The 18,837-nt window shown below is 40.6% G+C and overlaps 1 protein-coding gene across 7 annotated transcripts in view; it reads right to left on the reverse strand.

Annotated features, from left to right (window-relative positions):
* Positions 1 to 18,837, reverse strand: part of TMEM108 (transmembrane protein 108) — a 404,994-nt gene that overhangs the window by 276,512 nt on the left and 109,645 nt on the right. The window contains exon 3 of one of the 7 annotated variants that reach the window (XM_027545874.1): positions 18,552 to 18,614. The exons of the other annotated variants lie outside the window; for them this stretch is intronic. The gene's annotated coding sequence lies outside the window, so the exon portion shown is untranslated. The remainder of the gene's footprint in view (positions 1 to 18,551; positions 18,615 to 18,837) is intronic. 7 annotated transcript variants of the gene reach the window in all.

The following is an 18,837-nucleotide window of genomic DNA, read 5'->3' on the forward strand; positions in this document are numbered from 1 at the left end:
CCAGCCCACTCTGGGAACTTCAACAGCAGTACTGTACTGGGGTCTTCTATTCTGCTTTGCTTTGTTATAGTTGTTTAAATGGTAAATATTTGAGCAAAGTTAACTGCATTCCAGCTGCTGCTTTTTCCTTTGTCATCATATCTCTTCAGCAACAAAGAACTGATATATATTTTTTGTTTAGAGGTCACTGGTGGACTTTATGCCATAGAGATGCCTGAGCTGAATTACTGAAGGTAGCAGAAAACAGGCAACCTGGAGGTTTTAGAGGTTTTGGCCAGCAACCTCAAAATATCAGCAGACAAAATGAATGATGTTATGCGGATAGATGCTGCTGCTGCTGCTAAGTCGCTTCAGTCGTGTCCAACTCTGTCCGACCCCATAGACGGCAGCCCAACAGGCTCCCCCATCCCTGGGATTCTCCAGGCAAGAATACTGGAGTGGGTTGCCATTTCCTTCTCCAAAGCATGAAAGTGAAAAGTGAAAGTGAAGTCGCTCAGTCGTGTCCGACTCTTGGCGACCCCATGGACTGCAACCTATCAGGCTCCTCCATCCATGGGATTTTCCAGGCAAGAGTACTGGAGTGGGGTGCCATTGCCTTCTCCATGCAGATAGATAGAACCAGCCATTCTTTTGAATATCTTCATCTGGTTCATGCTCAGCCTCTAAGAGCCTGATGAAGCTTCTGGGGTGGACAAAGCACATGACTGAGAACCAGAGACCTGCCTCCCACTTGCTACATGTTCACAGGAAGTGACTTCACAGGCCTCTGGTTATCTGGGAAGCTGAGGGATCAGTCAAGATGGTCAAAACATGTGATGGTTGAAATGGGCCTCAAGACCACCTGGTCTAACATTTGACAGGTGAGAAGTGAGGCCCAAAGCAAGCCAATGGCTTTCCTGATATCACACCCTTCACAGCTCATGGACTAGGAATTAGCATACAAGGTTTTCCTTCTGTCATTGATAATCATTCCACAAAGTCCTATTTAAAAATTATTTGATTCTGATGGTAATGAGGAAGGCACACAATGTGCATTCCTACTCAAATTAGTTCAAAATGACTCAATAGACTGAATTTCTGAGCTAGTTTTCTTACCAAGGGAGGACTTGTATACTGTCTTGGATAACACATTATTCCGTAGACCTGGAAAGGCTCTGGAAGTACTTTTTACCTTATATGTCCCAGAATGCACAGAGTGAATTTCAACACTGTAATTGATGATGTCCCTTGAAAGTGGCAAGTATCCAATAGGAACTGATGAACTCTGTGCTCTATAACCTCTTGGTGATCATGCTATATGCCAAACAAGGTTCAGACCCAAGCAAAATGCAAAGCAAAAATCTATAGCAAGGCTAAGGGGGCGGAGGCGGCGGTTATCTTCCAAATCATAACCTACCTACCTACGTATTTCTTAATTCCTCCTGCCTAGGGAAAAAAGAGGTTCTTAAAGGTTAACAGGTCTAATCACAGGTGACCATAGTGAAGAACCCTGATTTGCCCAAAGAAAAATATTTCCATGGGTAGAAGGGACTGTGAGGCTTCTTGGCCCAGTCACTCTAGAAGTCTGAAGCAAGGGGCTGAGAAGGAAGATTTTCTAATTCAAATTAATATAAATCAAACACTGTGACCTTAATTAAGAACCATGCTAAAAGGTGAACATTTGAATCCTCCACTAAAACAGAAACTAGAGCCAAATGTGAAGAATGAAACAGTAAGAAAGACAAAGGAGGGCCTATAAGCAGGAAACACACTGATGTAAAGGCACCGGGCCAGTGCGGAGGCTGACCGGAGAAGCCCGAGGGAGGTACACTGGCATGGTTTTACCTGTTGAGGGTATGTCTGGGAGCAAGGTGGGGACAGTATAGTCAACCAAACAGATAACCTTGCCAGGCAGGTTCTAATAGTTTAAATGGAAATCTCTTTTAAAAATGTAAACTCTTTGTCTGTAGTTCCCTGCTTACAAAGTGAGGTCCTTTCTCCATTAGAGTTCTCAGATAGGACTCACAACTGAGGTATGTGGGAGTGAAGAACAGAAGCTGGAGAAAAGCAGGCCTGTCTATGCTGTCCAACATGGCAGCCACTACCAGCCAAGTGTCGCTACTGAGTGCCTGAAACGTGGCTAGTGAGACAGAGGAACTGAATTTTATTTTAAATTTTATTTAACTTTAAATTTAGAAATAGATACTGATTCAATTATTGCAAAGTTGATATGCACTGTGGAATGACTTGGGTATGTGAATCTACCGTTTCAACTGTAAATTTTAATCTAAATACAGATCATGTGTTTTCGGTGAAAACGTACTGTCCAAATTTAGATCAGCTACAAGTGAAAAATGTACACTGGATTTCAAGATTTAATATGAAAAAATGTAAAATATCTCATTAATAATTATATTAATTACTGTTAAAATGGTAATCTAATTTTACCTGTTTCCTTTTACTCTTAAGTGGCTACTAAAAGATTTAAAATTACATAGAAAGTGCACATTTGAGGTGCACATTATATTTTTATTAGATAGTGTTGCTTAAATTCTAGTAGGTCTGGATAAGAATATCACTTTTTAAAAAACATTATAACCAATATACATTTTAGTTTCTTTGTCAAGATCAAACTAGAGAAAGATTATACCATCTGAAGAGTCCAAAGATTGTTTTTCTAATTATACTCTTCCAGTAAATTAAAATTTGACATTTGGTTTACAAATTTACCTCAGATTAATTTGTCAATCAACCATTATCTGATCAATTAAAGTAAAAATGATGCTAAAGGTGCAGACCAAAACACTGATGAAGGAGTGAATTCTGAAACAGAATACAGTAACCTCTAATCTGGGTCCTATGCCATCCTTTGTATTTATGCATCACTATAATTCAAATACTTGATAATAAATATCATGTTCTATTAGTCTTCTTTACATGACCCAAGAAGAAACCACACGAAAAGAAGCACTTCCACCGTATGCCGCAACTGCTGAGCATATTCTCTGGAGCAGAGGCGACAGCGCGGCTGCTTACACACTTACGTCAGTGTGTTTCCTGCTTATAGGCCCTCCTTTGTCTTTCTTATTGTTTCATTCTTCACATTTGGCTCTAGTTTCTGTTTCAGTGGAAGATTCAAATGTCCACATTTCAATGTGTTTCCTAATTAAGGTCATAGTTTTATTTACGTTAATTTGAATTAGAAAATGTTCCTCCTCAGCCCCTTGCTCCAGACTTCTAGACTGACTGGGTCAAGTAGCCTCATTGTCTCCTCTACCCATGGAAGAGGGGTTGTGGGTCACAACTAGAGAGCCTGTGCACCACAAAGAAAGATCCTGCATGCAGCACCTAGGACCCAACACAGCCAAGTAAGGAAATAAATATGTTAAAAAAGAAGCAACTTTTTTTAATACACACACATATACACCCTAATGAGACTATTTTAAATACCCTCTGAACACAAATCAAATCTATGGCACAAATGATAATAATAATTATATATATATATATAAATACTTCATATGTATAAGTAAAACTATCAGCTAAACAAAGTTTCCTTTAAGTTAAAGAAAAAAACCTGAAACACAAAATCTTTTACCTAAATCCTATGACAAACTAAGCCTGTCATTATCATCATAGGCGCCTCAGGATCTTCTACTATCTCCAGAAACTGTATTCAATGACAGCAGCATCCATGCTCACAACATTCCAGAAAAGCAAGGATTAGCTCTCACTTCCATTTTAAGAGCTGATAATTGATCAATGACAGAGAAGTTAAATAGCACAAAGGTTCAACACTTGAAAAAGCTAAAAGCTGCTTATTTCTGCTTGGACCCTGAGCTGTCATTCCAGAAGCTGCCACCAGATACGTAAGGTGCTTATTAATAGAGCACTAAGCCCATCTTAGAGGGTCTTTTTAAGGTTTGACATCAGTAACACACAATTTGGTCAATTGTGCTTCCCCCTCTATAAAAAGAGAACTTAATATAGCAGCATAATTAATTAACAAATCTTTATCACTACCTTTGTTTTATGAATTAAAATAAAGATATAATCTAGCATAATATTTACTTAAAAAATAACTTCAAATTAAATATTTCTTCCAACTAAATCTCACTATTTTAAATCTACATCTAATTTAAACCTGGGTTTTTTCCAGAGTCAAATCAGAATTTTCCCTCACTTAATTCTAGATGGTAGCTTCTCCAAGTCTCAGACCTTCAGAACAGGATAGGGGTTCATCATGTAATTTCCCAGAGTTAAACTGTTCTTAATTCTCCTGCCTGTTTTTAGCTTCAGAAACCATTAGTTTCACAGGGCATCTAGGGACTCATCTGCTGAGGCCCTTCTTCCCTTCACAGGATGCAGCATCCTTCTGCCTTTTCCACACACTTAGCCTCACAGAACGTTTCTTGGGTTTAGCCCCTTCCTCCCCATGGCTTACCTCTGCTCCATGGCCCACCCTGGGCTCCCATGCCCAAGCAGAAAGAACCATAGATACAGCCGTCTTGCTGTCTCTACTTTGTGGTCTTGTTCCAATCAGAGAAACATTCCTATGGCAACCAACATGCGCCACCATCTCACTCCTCTTCCCAGAAAGTTTCCTATTTGCATTGCAGACATTTGGCAAGGACCCATGAATAACTTGCCTAGCAACTACTAGCCTGTTCCAGCCTCTCTAAGGGGCTTACTTTTTTCTCTTTATCTTTTAGAACACACTCAGAGGCTGGTGGGTTGGCTGTGGAATAGCAGCTGCCGAGTCAGCCTCTCTTAGTAGTGGCCTGGAGCACACATAGCTGTTGGGCAAATTGCAGCCTCCTTTTACCCCAGGATAAAATAATGCCCACAGGCTCAAGGTAATGGCCCAAGACTGGGCAGCTCTAAAGTGTTCATTCTGAGCTTCCTCCAGGGAAATTTCAGTTCTTAGAGAACCAGAGATCTTGTTCATCCTCAGCTATAAGAGTTGAATTATCAGTACATATGCTTCCATTTAGAAAACCAGGTTTATCCATCCACAATGTTGTGTACTAAGGACCCTCCTATTTATTCATTTACTAAACAGACTAGCAACCAGATATTTTAACTTATTTTTAATTGAGGGATAATTGCTTTACAGTATTGTGTTGGTTTTTGCCAAACATCAACATGAATCAGCCATAGTAGCAACCAGATATTTTAACTTACAGATTGTATTTTACTCATTTAGGTAATTTTGGTATCAGAAACCAACGTGGTCCCAAATGACTAATGCTACTATCCACATTTCCCCCTTCAATGAATTCTGAAGAAGCCCTCAGTGTCTTTAACATAATTTTAGTGCCCTAAAGTGAAATACTTTCTCTGAGAACCCACAGAGGTGAAGGAGTTTCAATAATAAATAAACTGTGTTTCTCCTGCCTTTGTGCTGTTCTGCTGATAGAATTCCATGCTTCCCTTTCCAAAGAGAGGCCAACAGTGCATCCTAGCTCCTAAAAGCAACTGACATCAAGGTAGGTACTAGAGGGGGAAAAAAAGCTACTTTTTTTTCCCCCACAAGGAAAGCAAGCCACTGATGCAGGAAGGGGGATGTAGGGGAAGTTGTCAATTTAGGCTAGGAATAGAACTAGAAGTCGATCCTGGAAATGCTTTCTTTATATTCACTTTCATGACTTGACAAGGACGGTTTTTGATCCTGAGATCCCATTTCAGAGAAGACGCATAGTAAGTACTCAATAAGTATATACTGAAGTGAAACATATACTGTATATACTGTAACACATATAAACATATAAACACTGTTGCTGGAACTGATACAGTCATTCTGGAGGACAATTTGGCATTATCTAAAAATGCACACACCTTCACTAGTTAATTCCCCTGCTTTGGCTTTCCTTGTGGCTCAGCTGGTAAAGAATCTGCCTGCAATGTGAGAGACCTGGGTTCGATCGCTGGGCTGGGAAGATCCCCTGGTGAAGGGAAAGGCTACCCACTCCAGTTCTGGCCTGGAGAACTCATGGCCTATATAGTCCACAGGGTTGCAAAGAGTCAGAAACAACTGAGTGACTTTCACTTCACTTTCACCAAAAAAAGAAAGGTGAAAAGGTACGTCCAAGGATATTTATTGCAGCATTGTTTGTGACAGGATAAATCTAGAAATAACCCAAATGTTAATAAATAGAAGGTAATTTAAATTATGACATGCCACCACTACTATATAGCCAATAAAGTAAGGTAGAATATATGTATTGATATGGGCAGATTTCTAAGATACAATATTAAGAAAAACGTATTGCACAATAGAACCCATAGGTAAGTACATATGTGTGTTATGTGCATGTGGATGTGAGTCTGAGTGAACTCCGGGAGTTGGTGATGGACAGGGAGGCCTGGCGTGCTGCGATTCATGGGGTTGAAAAGAGTCGCACATGACTGAGCGACTGAACTGAACTGAACTGATATCTATATATGTACATATATAAGTACAGATGTGTATGTATATGTATATACGTAGGTTTCCTGGTGGCTCGGCAGTAATCCACCTGCCAATGCAGGAGATATGGATTCAATTCCTGGGTCAGGAAGATCCTCTGGAGAAGGAAATGGAAATCCACTCTAGTATTCTTGCCTGGGAAATCCCACAGACAGAGGAGCCTCGCAGGCTACAGTCCATGGGTCACAAAGAGTTAGGCATGACTTATTGACTAAGCAACAACAATGTACTTATGTATATTTATGCATGGATGTGGGTGTGAGTGTGTGTGTGTAGAACATTAGATCATTTCTGGAAGGTTCTACAGAAACTTTAACCTCAGTTCAGTTCAGTCGCTCAGTCGTGTCTGACTCTTTGCGACCCCATGAATTGCAGCAGGCCAGGCCTCCCTGTCCATCACCAACTCCTGGAGTTCACTCAAACTCATGTCCATCAAGTCAGTAATGCCATCCAACCATCTCATCCTCTGTTGTCCCCTTCTCCTCCTGCCCCCAATCCCTCCCAGCATCAGGATCTCTTCCAATGAATCAACTCTTTGCATGAGGTGGCCAAAGTACTGGACTTTCAGCTTTAGCATCATTTCTTCCAAAGAAATCCCAGGGCTGATCTCCTTTAGGATGGACTGGTTGGATCTCCTTGCAGTCCAAGGGACTCTCAAGAGTCTTCTCCAACACCACAGTTCAAAAGCATCAATTCTTCAGTGCTCAGCTTTCTTCACAGTCCAATTCTCACATCCATACATGACCACTGGAAAAACCATAGCCTTGACTAGACGGACCTTTGTTGGCAAAATAATGTCTCTGCTTTTCAATATGCTATCTAGGTTAGTCATAACTTTCCTTCCAAGGAGTAAGCGTCTTTTAATTTCATGGCTGCAGTCACCACTTTAACCTAGTTACCTTTAAATAACACTTTAGAATCAGAGAACAGGAAGACTTATTCTCTTTATAGTTTTTTTAAAATTTTGATCAATTTTAAAACAAAGTAAGCCTTACTTACACTTTAAAAATGTTAATAATTTGTTATTGCTTTCATATAGTTTCCATCATTTAGTTTTTTGTTTTTTTTTTAAATAAAGCCTGCAGCTTATTTTTACCATTTAAGCATACCTTGTAACTAATACAGGAGTCTCTTAAACCATCCACAGCTATTGTGGTAAGTGAGAAACTGCAGAAGTGGAATCAGCAGTTCATATAAATTGTTCACAAACTCTGTACTTTCAACATGCTGAACATGGTAAATATATCAAAACTATTAGAAATTAAGAAATCATATTAGAGCTATGTAAATTAAGGTAAAAAACTGGAAAAACACATTGCAGTGCACACACAAAAAAGCATGTGTGTGTGGTGTGTGTGTGCACACGCGCGAGCTCAGTCATGTCTGACTCTTTGGTACCCCATGGACTATAGCGCAGCAGGCTCCTCTGTCCACGGAATTTTCCAGGCAAGAATACTGGAGTGGGTTGCCATTTCCTACTCCACGGAATCTTCCCCACCCAGGTATTGAACCTGCATTTCTCCCATCTCCTGTATCAGCAGGCAGATTATTTTACTACTAGCACCATCTGAGAACCACCACCCCCCCCCCCAAATAAACATCTCTTCCTAATACTTGAGTCTTTTGTTATTATTTTTTTCGACTTAGAGAAGGTGGAAGAAGCAGATAAATAAGTACTGCTACTAAATCAGAAATCATAAGCCTCAGAAGCCCTGAATATACATAAAAATTAAGAGCCAATAAACTGGATCTAAGAACTCTAAATGATGTTTCATCAAATAAAAAGTCAAAAAGCTGCAAATGCATCTTTTCGGGAAGAGTACTTAAAATGGGGAGAGTACTTAAAATGCAGAGAGGGACAGCTGAAGAGAAATTTCCCTTAGTCACTTTCACATCAGTAACAAGAAAATGAAGACCATGGCATAAAATTAATATTTTCAACTTCCAAAGGCTAGAAAGAATACTTCATTAAGAAAATATAGCATTAAAGTTCATTTTTGCACTATGCCAGTCTCCCAAATATTCCTACCTTTTTCTTACAAACTCAAGAGAAAAATTTCCTGTGGTACTCATTATTAAAACCCTAGAATGTTCTTGACACTGCCATTTTAACTGTCTATTGTTCTCCTAACTCCAGGAAGTCTCTGAAAGCCAGACATAATGACTGTTGTGACAGTTTTCAGTAACAAGAAGTGAAGTTTCCTGTCAAAAGAAGGGCTCTCTCCATTTTGATCATATGTTAAAGAAGATGCTTCAACAAGCACTTTCACGGAAAGAGCAGATTCTCTGAGACCCTGAAAATGTACTACAATAGTGAAAGAATGGATCAAAATCAAAATGACAGATAAATTTGTGGGAGTTTTTTCCTTTCAGCTAGAGTAATGTGATTTATTTCCCAAGTAGTACTGATTTTCTGGGCATAGAACTGGTTTTTTATTGGGCTTCCCTGGTGGCTCAGATGGTAAAACATCTGCCTGCAATGCTGGAGACCCGGGTTTGATTCCTGGGTTGGGAAGATCCCCTGGAGAAGGAAATGGCAATCCACTCCAGCACTCTTGCCTGGAAAACCCCATGGACGGAGGAGTCTGATAGGCTACAGTCAGGGGTTGCAAAAAGTCGGACACGACTGAGCGACTTCACTTTTTCACTTTCATTCTAGAACTGTTAAAGGTAGGTTCCAGATGTTAATTCAACAAAGGAGCAGGAAAAAAAGCTGGGAGTTGGTACTAGCGCCTCAACTAAATGCAGGGGATATGAAACGCATTACATTATAATGCTATCCCAATAACTGCTTAAAGTCATCAAGAATCCAAATCTCCCATGACAAGTGAGAGGTCTTCAGTAGGGCTCTGGTCAGATGAGCAGAAAGGAGGAGGACGTGTCTTGACCCAGGATTCAGAAGACCTGGTTAAGTACGACAGTCCTGGACCTGTAGAACCACAGAAAGCAGTTCAGTTCAGTTCAGTCGCTCAGTCGTGTGCGACTCTTTGCGACCCCATGAATCGCAGCACGCCAGGCCTCCCTGTCCAGCCCCAACTCCCGGAGTTCACTCAGACTCATGTCCATCAAGTCAGTGATGCCATCCAGCCATCTCATCCTCTGGCGTCCCCTTCTCCTCCTGCCCCCAATCCCTCCCAGCATCAGAGTCTTTTCCAATGAGTCAACTCTTCGCATGAGGTGGCCAAAGTACTGGAGTTTCAGCTTTAGCATCATTCCTTCCAAAGAAATCCCAGGGCTGATCTCCTTCAGAATAGACTGGTTGGATCTCCTTGCAGTCCAAGGGACTCTCAAGAGTCTTCTCCAACACCATAGTTCAAAAGCATCAATTCTTCGGCGCTCAGCTTTCTTCACACTCCAACTCTCACATCCATACATGACCACTGGAAAAACCATAGCCTTGACTAGATGGACCTTTGTTGGCAAAGTAATGTCTCTGCTTTTGAATATGCTATCTAGGTTGGTCATAACTTTTCTTCCAAGGAATAAGCATCTTTTAATTTCATGGCTGCAGTCACCATCTGCAGTGATTTTGGAGCCCCCCAAAAATAAAGTCTGACATTGTTTCCACTGTTTCCACATCTATTTCCCATGAAGTGATGGGACCAGATGCCATGATCTTCGTTTTCTGAATGCTGAGTTTTAAGCCAACTTCAGAGACAGTCTCATATGCCTCACTCTCCCATGTAAATAAATGGGGACAGCTGTAACAGATCAAGTGAGGTGGAAACAAGCTGAAAAAATTGGGCAAGATGCCAAATGGTCTTACTGTTAGCAAGAGCAAGGGTTCCTTTGTGTGAAACTGTCAAATACAAATGTGTTCCTGCATGACTCAAGTTTCCTTATCTGTAAAATGAAAATAACACTCCATAGATACTCTGAGAATTAAATGAGAGAACATATGAGATGTTCTTAAAAGAGTGTCTGGCATAGACAGAGTAAATGCTCAAAAACATTAGCTATAATCTTTAGTATAAAACTACTCTATTTATTTAGAACTGTGGATCCCTAGTACTGGAGAGTCCCTAGGGGTTACATAATCATAGCATAAAGTGAAAAATTGGGATATATTAAGAAGGAATAAGCCGTTGCTCATAGCATCTGCCTTGTAACCAGTGGTGCAGTTAGGCTCAAAGCAATAACCACAGAAGGATGGCTGAGATTGGACTTGGACCAAGCACACAGCAGCTCTGAGTACAATGAAAGGCAAATCTCTCCACTAAAGGTTAAATAGTTTGTACACTAAATATGACATGCATGGGGGCAGAGAGTCTGTCTCTTCTCTGTGCCTGACTGGCTCCAAAGTTCTTGTTATTGTTCAGTTGCTCAGCTGTGTCCGACTCTTGGTGACCCCATGGACTGCAGCATGCCAGGCTTCCCTGTCCTTCACCATCTCCCAGAACTTGCTCAAATTCATGTCCACTGAATCAGGGATTCCATCCAACCATCTCATCTTTTGTCATCCCTTCTTCTTCTGTCTTCAATCTTTTCCATCAACAGGGTCTTTTCTAATAAGTCGGCTCTTCACATCAGATGGCCAAACTATTGGAGCTTCAGTTTCAGCATCAGTCCTTCTAATGAATATTCAGGATTGATTTCCTTTAGGAATGACTAGTTTGATCTCCTTGCAGTTCAAGGGACTCTCAAGAGTCTTTTCCAACACCACAGTTCAAAAGCATGAATTCTTTAGCGTTCAGACTTCTTTATGGTCCAACTCTCACATCCATACATGACTACTGGAAAAACCATAGCTTTGACTATATGAACCTTTAGTAAAGTACTATACGAACCTCAGCAAAGTAATGTGTCTGCTTTTTAATGTGGTTCCACAATAGGTTCCCCCCAAATATTTGAAAGATGGGCAAAAGGGGGGATGGGATGAACAGGCAATGCTTTCAACACAATCCTCTTACAGAGTGTCTATCATAATATAGGCTGGTCAACATTAAGACAGTCTATATGAAAGAAAAAGCAAAGTCCCAAAGATGTATGTATTCTTATACCTTCATTCATTAAGTATTTATTCAATGTTCACTATAGGTAAGGCACAATGCAGAAGCTGTTTTATGAATAAAGGTTTGTGTATGTAATTACAGAAATCTAACCAACTTTTCACAGGAAGAAGCTGGCCTATTTGGACTAGAGTTTAGTCATAGAGGACATAAATAATTATCAATCTCTCTAATTGGCTTCTACAGGACACTCTTCTCGGTACCCAAACTTCAGCAATGCCATTTAAGTGTCAAGACATTTGCATTAATATCTAAGGAAACCAAAGGAAACTGAAAGTCTTATTCAAAGGATATAATTGTACCAGACAGTTTCCAAGGGATTTAGAAGCATGTAATTAATTACAATAATACCTTACAACAAATTCATCCTGTTGGAGGAAGATCTGGGTGACAATATTGAATTATGGATGAGTTTTAAAGAAGAGGAGTTTTATTAGAGTAATTCAAATTAAATGCTAATAAAATATTGCCAAGTAGAAATCCTCATAGGACTACTTTAATGACTAGAATCACTCATAATCAGTATGTAGTTAGGATACAAATAGATGCAAGTAAGGCATATGAAAACAGCCCGTTCTCTTAAGCAGGTTAGTATGTTTCCTAGCAAACTTATTTACACTTTCATTTGCTTGGTGGGTCCCTTCTTGATAGATAAAGTAAACTTCAGATTTGCCTCAAAAAATTATTAAAGATCATGAATCAATGGGCTACAAATGCATGATATTGCTGGAGAGAGATCCAGGGCTCTGTCAGATGGCTGCAGCCAACTACATCTCAAGTTATTTTTAAAAAACGACTCCTCTGTTCATGCACATTATCACAAGAGGCTCTGTCCATGCATACAAAGCAGGAAAGAACTGAATTAAATCAGTGTGCTGAATGGAACAGGAGAGTAGGTGGAGGGGAGTACCTACCCTTTTCCTCTTCTTTTCTCTGTTATTTTCCTTTCCTCCCCTATCTGGTACTCTTGGATACACTCTGTCAGCTTGTGCAAACTGACAGCCTAGACTCAGGAAAGGCACACGTGCAAACATGTTTTGCAGCCTGTGCAGAATGATCAGACTTTGGTGAATGAGTTAGTACATGTCCAAAGCACTCCAGAAGCTGCAAAGAATGATCCATGTTACTCATCTGATACAACCACTGGTGAGACAAGAAAGGCAGATGTCTTCATTTTACAAGTAGGAGAGGTTACTGATGCAATCAAGGCCACACTGTTAGAAATGATAGATTCCACTGTCAAGTCCAATCCTCTCACTCTTGGTCTGCGGCAATGGCCCCACACCACACTGCCTAGAACGTAACAAACCTTTTTTCTTTTTGCACATCCCTATGGTAAACTGACAACCCCTAGCATCCATCTGTTATATCCAGAGGAAACAGAATCCTGGGTGGGGAAGGATTCATAGCCCTCAGCCTCACTGTGATTTCACACGGGACTTATTATGTTCTGAAACAGCCACTTTTCAGATGTTAAGCAGTTTTAACTTATGTTAAAGTTAAAATGTGTTCTTCTGTTAGTGAAAAACATGGTTTGGGGGCAATGTCCAAAGAAAATTACCTACTGTTCTAAAGTTTGCATCTGTGCTAAGTCTCTTGAGTCATGTCTAGCTCTTTGAGATCCCATGGAGGAGCCTGCTAGGCTCCTCTGTCCATGGGATTCTCCAGGCAAAAATACTGTAGTGGGATGCCATCCCCTTCTCCAGGGGATGTTTCTGACCCAGGGATTGAACCCCATCTCTTATGTCTCCTACATTGGCAGGCAGGTTCTTTACTACTAGTGCCACCTGGAGAGCCCTTCTTACTAAAGCTGAGATATCAAATGGGGGCAGGAGTGGCTTAGGTTTGTAGGTCTCTAATTTGAGAGGCAACTAAAATGTATTTTGCAAACATAAAATTTAACATAAATGCTTATAAATTACCTCCAAGATGGCGGAGTAGAAAGACATGCGCTCATCTTCTCCAGCAATATCAAGATTACAACTAGCTGCTGAACAACCAGAGACAGAAGAATGTTGGATCCCACCAAAAAAAGATACCCTGCATCCAAGGACAAAGGATAAACCCCAACAAGACAGTACTAGGGGTGAAACTGTGTTTAGAATCAAACCTCAGATCCACCAGAGATGCTCGGAGGGTGCGAATGAAATCTTGTGCACACAAGAACTCAGGGAAAAGAGCAGTGACCCTCAGAAGAGACTGAATCAGACCTGCCTTTGAGTGTCTGAATGTCTCCTGCAGAGGCACGGGTCAGCAGTGACCTACCATGGGAACTTGAGCTCTGATTCCAGCAGATCTAGGAAACGTGGTAAATAGTATAAGTTCATTGGAGGAGGCCGCCATTAAGTGCCACCATAGAGCCACCAAGCAGACGACCCACAAAACAGAGAACAATTATATCAAAGAAGTTCTTGCACTGTTGCAAAAGTTCTAGGGCCCACAAAAGATTTCCCAAGCTGGAGATCTGGCAAGGGACTGAGCTCCCCCAGAAAAACAGATTCTTGGAGGACAAAACAAACCTTGTAGGCACAAGGTCCAGGAGAAAGGAGCAGTGACCCCACAAGAGACTGAGCCAGACTTGCCTGTGAGTGTCCAGGAGTCTCCAGTGGAGGCATGGGTCCATAGTGGCCTGCTGTGGGGTTAAGGGCACTGACTACAACAGTCCTGGGAGCCATGGCATGCTGGCATAAGTCCTTTGAAGGAGGTTGCCATTACTGCCATTACTCCTACCATAGTTTGGTCTCAGGCCAAACTACAGGGAGGGAACATAGCCTGACACATCAGAAGAAAATTGGATTAAAGATTTACTGAAAATGGCCCGGCCCACTAGAGCAGACCAAAAACCAGTTGAATACACAGCCAGTCACTCCCACCAAAAAACTTCCACAAGCCTCTTATCCTCATCTATCAGAGGCCAGACAGAATGAAAACCACAATCACAGAAAACTAACCAAACTGATCACATGGATCACAGCCTTGTGTACCTCAATGAAACTATGCGCCATGCAATATAGGGCCACCCAAGACGGACAGGTCATAGTGGAGAGTTCTGACAATATATGGTCCACTGGAGAGGGGAATGGCAAACCACTTCAGTATTCTTGCCTTGAGAACCCCATGAACAGTACAAAAAGGCGAAAAGATATGACACTGAAAGATGAACTCCCTAGGTTGGTAGGTGCCCAAAATCCTACTGGAGAAGAGTAGAGAAACAGTTTCAGAAGGAAATAAGAGGCTGAGCCAAACTGGAAACAACGCCCAGTTGTGGATATATCTGGCAGTGAAAGTAAAGTCCGATGCTGTAATGAACAATACTGCATAGGAACCTGGAGTGTTAGGTCTATGAATCAAGGTGAATCAGAAGTGGTCAAAAGGAGATGGCAAGAGTGAACATCGAAATTCTAGGAATCAGTGAACTAAAATGGACCAGAATGGGCGAATTTAATTCAGATGACCATTATATCTACTACTGTGGACAAGAATCCCTTAGAAGAAATGGAGTAGCATTCATAGTTAAAAAAAGAGTCCAAAATGCAGTTCTTGGGTGCAGTCTCAAAAACAACAGAATGATCTCTGTTTGTTTCCAAGGCAACCCATTCAATATCACTGTAATCCAAGACTATTCCCCAACCACTAATGTCAAAGAAGCTGAAGTTTAATGGTTCTATGAAGATCTATAAGACTTTCTAGAACAACAAAAAAAAGATGTCCTTTTTATCACAGGGGACTGAAATGCAAAAGCAGGAAGTCAAGAGATACCTGGAATGAAAGGCAAGTTTGGCCTTGAGTACAAAATGAAGCAGGGCAAAAGCTAACAGAGTTTTGCCAAGAGAATGCTCTGGTCATAGCAAACACCCTTTCCAACAACACAAAAGATGACTCTACACATGAACATCACCAGATGGTCAATACCAAAATCAGATTGATTATATGCTTTGCATCCAAAGAGGAAAAAGTTCTATACAGTCAGCAAAAACAAGACTGGAAGTTGACTGTGGCTCAGATCATGAACTCCTTATTGCCAAATTCAGACTTAAATTGAAGAAAGTAGGGAAACCACTAGGCAATTAAGGTATGACCTAAATCAAATCCCTTATGACTACCAATGGAAGTAAGAAATAGATTCAAGGAATTAGATCTGATAGACAGAGTGCCTGAAGAACTATGGACAGAGGTTTGTGACAGTGTATAAGAGGTGGTGATCAAAATCATCCCCAAGAAAAAGAAATGCAAAAAGGCAAAATAACCATTTGCCTTTTTGCAAATGGTTGTTTGAGGGGTCCTTATAAATAGCTGAGAAAAGAAGAGAAGCGAAAGGCAAAGGAGAAAAGGAAAGATAAACCCATGTGAATAAAGAGTTCCAAAGACAGCAAGGGGAGATAAGAAAGCCCTCCTAAGTGATCAATGGAAAGAAACAGAGGAAAACAATAGCATGGGAAAGACTAGAGACCTCTTCAGGAAAGTTAGAGATAGCAAGGGAACACTTCATGCAAAGATGGGTACAATAAAGGACAGAAATGGTATGGACCTAACAGAAGCAGAAGATATTAAGAAGAGGTGGCAAGAATACACAGAAGAACTATACAAAAATGATCTTAATGACCCAGATAACCACGATGGTGTGATCACTCACCTAGAGCCAGAAATCATGGAGTCCAAAGTCAAGCAGGTCTTAGGAAGCATCACTACAAAGGTAGTGGAAGTGATGGAATTCCAGTTGAGTTATTTAAATCCTAAAAGATGCTCTTAAAATGCTGCACTCAATATGCCAGCAAATTTAGAAAATTCAGCAGTGGCCACAGGACTAGAAAAGGTCAGTTTTCATTCCAACCCCAACAAAGGGGTCAAAGAACGTTCAAACTACTGCACCATTGCACTCATTTCACACGCTAGCAAAGTAATGCTCAAAATTCTCCAAGCCAGGCTTCAACAGTATGTAAACCGAGAACAAAAAATGAAGATAATGGCAACCGGTCCCATCACTTCATGGCAAATAGATGGGGAAACAATGGAAACAGTGACAGATTTTATTTTCTTGGGCTCCAAAACCACTGCAGATGGTGATGGAAGCCATGAAATTAAGAGGTGCTTGCTCCTTGGAAGAAAAGCTATGACAAACCTAGACAGCATATTAAAAAACAGAGACATTACTTTGCCCACAAACTCCATCCAAACAAAGCTATGGTTTTTCCAGTAGTCATGTATGGATGTGACAGTTGGACCATAAAGAAGGCTGAACACCAAAGAATTGATGCTTTTAAGCTGTGGTGTTGGAGAAGGCTCTTAAGAGTTCCTTGGACTGCAAGGAAATCAAACCAGTCAATCCTAAAGGTAATCAATCCTGAAGAGTCATTGGAAGGACTGATGCTGATGCTGAAGCTCTAAAACTTTGGCCACCGGATTCAGAGTTGACTCACTAGAAAAGACCCTGATGCTGCGAAAGATTGAAGGCAGGTGGAGAAGGGGACGACAGAGGATGAAATGTTTGGATGGCATCACTGACTGAATCGACATGAGGTTAGCAAGCTCTGGGAAACGGTGAAGGGCAGGGAAGCCTGGCATGTTGTAGTCCATAAAGTCGCAGAGAGTCAGACAGGACTGAGCGACTGAACAACAACAATCCCTTCTTTTTGGAAAAACTGATTCCATTTAATATTCATGGTACTCTATAACCACAAATACTATATTATCATGGGAGGATTATGTTTTCATTGGAGGCAGAGCAAAAATCTGATAAAATTTTATCAATTTAGGTTTGGGGAAATGTCAGAATTGGGAAGTCTTTAAACAGTCTTGATATTATAACATTGAGTGTTTCCCACATTTGGACGGCACCAGAGTCTCAAGAAGGGCTTATACTCAGCAGGCTGTGAGAACCACTATCAACCAACCCCAGAGACTAAGAAACCTGGTGAGTAGCCAGTAGCCTGTTAAGTCCATGCTGCTCTTCTCCCAGAAAAGTTTAATGATAAATTCTAAAGAAGGGTAGTTTTAAAATAACTACTCCCTCCTAGCTGGGGGGCAGGATGGGGGAACTTCTGCAGGCTGAGAGTTGCAAACTTCATATGTTTACTGATTACTCTAATGAGCAGCTGAAACTGTTCAAGTGAGAAAATAGCCAGCAACATGGATTTCCAAGACTACACTTTGAGAACTGTAGAGATTTGTTGAAACTCCTTATAACTTTGGTTGTTTTTCCAAATCCAGTGCACTGAATCCAGCCTCACAAATCTTTGTTTAGCATTTATTATTAATGGCAAGGCAATGGTGCCTGATACCTTCTGACTCTGGATTCAGAGTAAGACTGGACAACTTAGTCACAAGCAAACAAACATAGATACATACACACAGAGCAAATGCTACAAGTGAGCCTGTTGAGAACATCATTAGGAAAGGATCTGTGAGGTCAGCAATGATTACCATAGCAACAACAGCCAATGGAAACTCCATCATTGTTACGAGTGCAATGATTTGAGATCTCAGTCTCCTGTGGGAGGTTTCTGTTGGCTTTTTTTAAGAGGCCAGGATAGACTTTGGTCTGCTTTTGTCCCTGGCAGAGAAGAATGAACTCTTTATTAAAGGTTGCTCATTGTCCACATATAAAACTGAAACTAAAAGTTCAGGACTCTATTATTCACTAATTTGCTTGTTTTTGAACAGAAATTGTTCAGGGAGTTCCCTGGTGGTCTAGTGGTTAGGATTCAACACTGTCACTCCCACGGCCTAGGTTTGATCCATGTTGGGGAACTCAGATCCTGCAAGGCATGTGTTCAGCTCTAGCCTATTAAAAGCCATCCAGTCACTCACTGGGAAGGTTCTCTGCTACATCAGACCAAGTTGTTCCATTTGGAATCAATGCTCATCTGATACTGTGATCCAAACTTAGAGCAAACTGTCAGCCTGTGAAATGATCTGAATGCACTTAAATGATCTCTAACAATCAAGCCAAAATAAGTACTATTTGAGTTAAAAGCATATGCAGATATACTTTCCTTTGAATGTACTAGCATCTCATGGTTGAATACTAAGAATGTTTAGTAAATATGCTGAACATAAGTCAGTTTAAAATTTGAATTTGATGATATGGTATTCACCCTGCAGACAGAATGTCTTAGAATTAGAAGGCATTTTAGAGATAACTTAGTACATCTTCATAGCTAGGATATGAAAAAAAAAAATATACATTTCACTTACTGAGTAGACAAATATATGTGTGATAAACATAAAATACACATATACATATACACATACAAAATACTAAAAGAATGTTCACTGAAGTTTTAACAGTTATCTGTAAACAGAATTACACATAATTTTATTTTCGTGTTTTGACTTGTATTTTCTGACTTTCTTCTTTTACAAGGAGTTGAATTTATTGTT

The sequence above is a fragment of the Bos indicus x Bos taurus genome, chromosome 1 (assembly GCF_003369695.1).
Source record: "Bos indicus x Bos taurus breed Angus x Brahman F1 hybrid chromosome 1, Bos_hybrid_MaternalHap_v2.0, whole genome shotgun sequence".
Taxonomy (NCBI): domain Eukaryota; kingdom Metazoa; phylum Chordata; class Mammalia; order Artiodactyla; family Bovidae; genus Bos; species Bos indicus x Bos taurus.